Below are 6,891 nucleotides of genomic sequence, written 5' to 3'. Positions count from 1 at the left end.
GAAAAGGTTCAGAAAAGGGCAACACAAATGATAACCGGTTCCGTTATCATTATAATGGCATGGAACCGGTTCCGTTTGAGGAGAGATTAATAAGGCTGGGACTTTTCAGCTTGGAAAAGAGATGGCTAAAGGGAGATATGATTGAGGTCTATAAAATTATGATTGGTGTAGAGAAAGTAGATAAGAAAGTGTGGTTTACAACTTCTCATAACACAAGAACTAGGGGTCACCAATTGAAATTAATAGGCAGCAGATTTAAAACAAATAAAAGGATGTATTTCTTCACACAATGCACAGTCAACCTGTGGAACTCCTTGCCAGAGGATGTTGTGAAGGACAAGACCATAACAGGGTTCAAAAAAGAACTAGATAAATTCATGGAGGATAGGTCCATCAATGGCTATTAGCCAGGATGGGCAGGAATGGTATCCCTAGCCTCTGTTTGCCAGAAGCTGGGAATGAGCGACAGGGGATGGATCACTTGATGATTACCTGTTTTGTTCATTCTGTGGCACCTGGTACTGGTCACTGTCGGAAAACAGGATACTGGGCTAGATGGACTCTTGGTCTTACCCAGTAGGGCCATTCTTATGTTCTTATGATGAGATGGAGAACCAGGACTAACTTGGCAAAGGGACTAGGACAAGGAGCCAAGAAAGGAGGAGAGAGAGAGAGATTCAGATAAGTTGAGAAGCCCAGGAAGGGAGACTAGGACTGGGAGTCAGTGGGAAGGATGTGGATAGAGAGATCGGACAAGGAGCTGGTTGGGGGACACTGGGACTGGCTAGGTCACTGGGGTTTGGATAGTGAGCCTGGAGTGGGTAAATAGGACTGGATGGGCAAGGAGACTAGAACTGGGATGAGAAAACTGAGGAATAGAGACTGGGAAGGCAAGGAGAATGGGACTGGGACAAGAAGCTACTGGTGGGGAAGAGACAAGACTGGGGATGTGGACAGGTTGGAGGGGTAGGGGGAAAGGGGTCAAGCTTGGGGGCGGGGAGGGAAATGAGCAGGAGAGTCTGTGCTCACTAAGGAACACTCCCCTCCAAAGCCTGGAGCAGAACTCAGTTCCATTGCTGTCAGCAGACACCTGTGAAATCCATTGGCAAACTGTGTCTCTGATCTCCCTCTAGTGCTGGTCCACACAGAAGATGACAATCCACAAAGGCTATTGGTTATTCAGTTAGCTCAAGTGGCAGGAGTCTCTGTGGTGGATCTAAAGATTCAACCTTGCTGATTAACCATGTGGTGAACCAATATGATACCACATCATGGAATTTCTGGGTTTTTTTTTTTCAGTAAAAAAAAAAAAAAAAAAAAAAAAAAAGTTAAGCCTAGGAAATCACATACAAAATACTGTTCTAAGAACGTTAAGAGTGCAAAGTGCAAGTACTGAAAAGTTAGGAAACACCAAAATTATGATGATCTGTGCAACCTTAATTCTACCCCTTGTGCATATACACTATGGTACAGTCTTAATTACACAATCATTTATTATTTTGTTAACTTTGCTACCTTAAAATATTTTAAACATAATTTGTATAATATTATGAAAGCAGTTGTTAGAAACCCTTTATTAAGATTGTCCACAACTTTCCATTTTAAAAGATTCCTGCAAGCTTTTCTTTGAGAAACATCAACACCTCCATTGTTAGCAGTAGGCCTTTCATATTCAGCTGAGGAAAAACCCTCAGACCCTAGAAGTGACTTTTCTTTGTAATGTGAAATTCCATTCACATTTAGCTGAGTTGTAAAGGGTTAAAAAAAGTTACAATTTCCCTTCTCTCACTTGTGTGCTGGTGCAACCTCAATTTCACTCTCATACATATGCATTATGATACAGTCTTTAATTACACGATCACAAACTACTTTTTCTCTCAGATCCTGCTTCATTCAGCACATAGGATGAATGCACAAATAGGCCAAATTACGGTTTCACAGGCAACCATAAATCTGGCATTTTGTAACTTTTGAGCATTTGATTTTGTAACTTAAATAACATTCATTTAACATACTGCTTATGCACATATATGAAGTAAACTAATAAAATTGAAAGTATGAAATAATACTGGGTTTGCTCAGTGACTAGGAGAGAGCTGCACAAAGAGGAGCAGACAGGCCGACAGGAAAAAGCCAAAGAAATAAATGGACCAAAAAAAAAAAAAAGGAGCAGAGGTGGAGTAGAATGAAACTCACACAGAGAGACTGTTAAAGAGGAACAGGGTCAGGGAGGGAAATAAAATGAAGAACCTGGAGTCTTTCCCTGTGGCAGGGAAAAGCTCCAACTGCAGGGAGGCAGTAAGACACTACACTGCTAAAAATAGCAGCATAGATGAGGCGGCCCACCTTGGGCGAGTAGGAAGCTATGTAGGACATGTACTCGAGTGGATACCCACGCACTTCAGGCATGTCTTTACTCTACTCACCTAAGCTGTGCTTCACCATCGACACTGATATATACACCCATGCTATGGGGCTATATCCATATATACATGACACGGCCAAAAGAAGTGTGCCGTGTAGATGTACCCATAGCGTATGCTTCTTTTGGTGGCATGTGGTGTATGTACATGTGTAGCCCCTCTAGCACAGGTGTATAAATAGCAGTGCAGATCATGAGGTGCATAAAATTAAGACATGTCTGAAGGGTATGAGTATGTACTAGAGTACTTACTTTACATGGCTCTCTAATCTCTCAAGCCATGCCTCCCCCTTGATGTTTCTATTTTTAGCCATGTAGCATCCTGCTGCCTCCCTGCTGCTGAAGCCTTTCCCTGCTACAGAAAAAGACTGTCAATGGGGAAAGGCTCTTGCACGGGAGAGCCCTTGAGGACAGGCTCTGGCAGCTCCCGGTTGCTGGAGCCTTTCCCCACCACAGGGAAACACTCCAGCAGCGGAGAAAGGGTCTGGCAGCTCCCCACTATTGATGCCCTTCCCCTGCCACAGGGAGAGACTTTGGCAGCAAGGAAAGGCTCTGGCAGGGGTGAGGCTCTGGGGAAGTTTTCACAGGATCAGAAAGAGAGCAGGATGACAGAACATCCAGGGGGTGGGAGCCAACCTCTCACTATAAGTCTAGAGCCAATGGAGATTAGACAGGAGGCTGCTGGAGTCAAGAAAAGTAAAAGAAGGACAGCATTTATCAGGTAAAAAGCTGCAATGCTCCCACTGGTAATAAACCTCAGAAGGAATCCCAGAGAAGGCTTCCTGATAGACTGTCTGCCCACATTTTCACTCTTTTTAATATATTTACAATACTTACTGAAATACAGACAAAAATTACTCATTAAAATATCCCTTTGAGAACCCTAGTAGCCATATGGAGATCTCTTATGTTTATTTACATTTAGATTGACCTGAAAAGGCCTGCCCTTTAAATTCTTGTAAAATGTATAACACCAGTGCAAAAGGCATTTGCTGCCCCCCACCCCCCAACAACCTACACTTCCATCCTTATCTCCATTTTGAAGGGCCTGTCAGGCCACCCCACTTTCAAGCTCTGGTTTCATATGTACTCTCCTGGTAATTCTGAAATGTGTTTTTGAGTTCCCTGACACAGGATGTGCTGAAGATTCTGTACACCCCATGCTAATTGGTGTAGTAAATAGAAACAAATCTTAGTTTCCTGTGGACCCAATTCATTAAACCTTGACATATCATTTATAAAGGCTTTCCTTAGTGTTTTACCTGTATAAAGTGTAAAAACATTTTTTCAAGTTACACATTCAAAAAAAAAAAAAAAGGAAAACTAGTTGTCTGCCATATAAAAGTGGCTTCCTTCTCAGACACCCTGAGGATGGCAAGAAACAGATCCAGTAAAGCACGTAAGCACTGACTTAATTTTAAGCACATGGTTTACTGGACTGGAGCCAGAATCTTGTAGGATTGATGCCAATAATTAGCATTTTGATAACTACCACAGCAAACTCTATATACTGCCTACTGGTAAAGAATTGGAGCCTATCTTATGGCACCCTCCTCCTATTGGACCAGGTTTTGCCCTTACTGAGCTAGCTCACTCCCTGGGATAATTCTGTCAGAGCTCTCTCACAGAATCCAGGGAAGCAGTTTCCAACAGGGTTAGTTGGTTTTTATTTTAAGCCTTCTTAACGAAACAAATCAAACCCTCACAGACTCCTCCCTCAAAGTCTGTGCAGGTTGGGCAGTCCCTTCCCCAAGTCTTCCTTTCACACCAGTAACTCCAGCAACCCAAAATTTCCTGGCTCTTACCTCAGAGCCTCCATAATAAAGGACTTTGCACTGTCTCCCTTCCATCTGTTTGGTTTCTGGAATAATTCCTCTCTGCTGTAGCTCCAGTAACAGTCCATGGGGAGCATAACCCCCGGCCCCTCTACTTTCTGAAGAGTGTTGCAAGCTCTACCCTCTGCTTCTTGCTACTCTCTTTCATGAGGATCAGACAGTTAAGTTTCCAGCTCTTTTCCCAGGTGCTGCAGGTGGGGCTAATCAGCCACTTAGCTAGCTGCAGGCCTGACTGCAGAGGAATGGTATCCCTTATACCAGGGATCGGCAACCTTTCAGAAGTGGTGTGCCGAGTCTTCATTTATTCACCCTAATTTAAGGTTTCGTGTGCCAGTAATACATTTTAACGTTTTTAGGTCTCTTTCTATAAGTCTATAATATATAACTAAACTATTGTTGTATGTAAAGTAAATAAGGTTTTTAAAATGTTTAAGAAGCTTCATTTAAAATTCAATTAAAATGCAGAGCCCCCCGGACCGGTGGCCAGGACCCGGGCAGTGTGAGTGCCACTGAAAATCAGCTCACGTGCCACCTTTGGCATGCGTGCCATAGGTTGCATACCCCTGCCTTATACTGTCACTCTGCTACTTCTTAGAGAAACCCATACATTATTAATTCTAAAACACAAGCATTTACTTTATCTATATATTTTAAAGAAAGATATCAGCAATTTTTCTCCACTTTTAAATGCTGATTTTTTTATAGTGAAATTCTTGTTTTTTCAACAGTTTAACATTCAGGTAAATAATAATACATTTCTTCCTTAAAAACGAATAGCTGCATTTGATGAAGAAGGGGAGCAGAGAATGAAAGGAAGAACTAACATGCATCTTCTGGCCATTCTCTATGAGGTCAATCTTTTATTGCTACTTTTACAAGAATTCAGCCATATCTTGTTAGATAAGGAGCTCTGTGGATTCCAGTGATGAATATATGATTGGTTCTTTCCCCCCCATTATACAAATATTATTTGATTTTCATATCTGCCATTTACTCACCCTAAATGCCACCACTGTCAGTGAATACTTAGGATTCCGCCCCCTCGCCCCCCTCTTTCCGTTTTGAAGTAAAAGTTCATTATGTTACCCAACTTCAGTTTAAATGGCTTGGAACAAAAATACCCCATGAAGAGAACTTTTAATGTATTTATAATGAAGCTCCTCCTTTGCCATGGCTCTGTGCTCACCCAGAGTAGTGCTATTTTTAAGCTCTTTCCTGAACGATGGAGTTGCCAGCCTCACCGATATTGCTGGGTGAAATTCTATGGCCTGTGTTATACAAGACATTGGAGTAGATGATCATAATTACCTCTTCTGGCCTTAAAAAAAAAATCTATGAGATACCTTGATATTGTTTCCATCCAGCGTTTGCCCATATAAATCAGCCTGGAGTTCTAGGAGACACCCATGGTTCACCCCTGTGGCAAAGTCTTTGGTTAGTCTTGGAATGGGACCAATTGCTTAAGCCATATTCTGAGGTTTGTTTCTTAAATTCTCTCTTGACTGCCCAGCTAATGAGGCCATTCAGGACAACTCTTTCATAATGGTCTGGTTCCACTTGGGTAAGGTGACTCTAAGGGATCTACACTGCAGCTGGGAGCGTGCTCCCCTGCTCGTTAGACAGCCACACTAGCTAGCACACCAAAAATAGCAGTGTGGCCAGGGGTAGCATGAGCTGCAGCTGCCTGAGTACAAATCTGCCAAGACCCCCTGCATATGTACTCGGGTGAATAGCCCAAGCCACTGCCCATGCGACCCCCAGCTACACGGCTTTTTTAGCATGCTAGTTCGGGAAGCATGCTCCCAGCTGCAGGGTAGACATGCCCTCAGAGATGCTTTGAGAGGACACCTCTTAAATAAGTTGCAACCAAAGCAAATGATAACTATGGTATTTTTACCACTATTTACAAGGCCAATGTCATGAAGCAAAACAAACAAGAAATTAAAATGGAACATATTGAAACTGCATTACCAAAAACCTAGCTAGAGAATTAAATTGGGGTATTGGAAAGCTCTACTTTGGACAGATAAAAATTAAACTTCATAAGACTTACCAACACCCAGACTCAGGAGCTGACATACATTCTCTCTGAGTGAGCCCTCCAGGAACAACATTTGCTTATTGAGCTTCTGGCCCTGGCCCCTCTCTTCTACAGAGCTGAGAGAAAGGGTGTTTGCCTTTCCTTCTTCATATCCAAACTGGGTCTTTAAAGGCACTTTAGCCTTTGTTAATAACCAGCAATACCTGACTTCAAAATGTGCTTTGGGGATATTATATTACTGATCCAGCAGATCTTCACCACTGACCAGGAAATCTCAGCTCCTGGGCAGGCACAATCATAAGAGGAGTTTCACCTTTGTGTGTGCGTTTTTCACATTGTGTGCTCTGCACAGTAGACATCAGCCCTGCATAATGACATGAATCTAAAAGGTCCATATGACACACGCAGAAACCCTTCTTTGGGGGTGGGAGAGAATATTCCAAATAAACAACTGATGCGATGAAAACAAGCAAATGCTGTTTAAAAAAACCCAGTGGCCTCAATCAAAGCTGTTCTAAGTAATTTTAAATTGACAGGCTAAACTCATGCTGCTATCACTTCACTGTAACACTATCCCTAACCATGACATCTGT

The sequence above is a fragment of the Emys orbicularis genome, chromosome 1 (assembly GCF_028017835.1).
Source record: "Emys orbicularis isolate rEmyOrb1 chromosome 1, rEmyOrb1.hap1, whole genome shotgun sequence".
Taxonomy (NCBI): Eukaryota; Metazoa; Chordata; order Testudines; family Emydidae; genus Emys; species Emys orbicularis.
Note: the sequence above shows the minus strand (reverse complement) of the source record.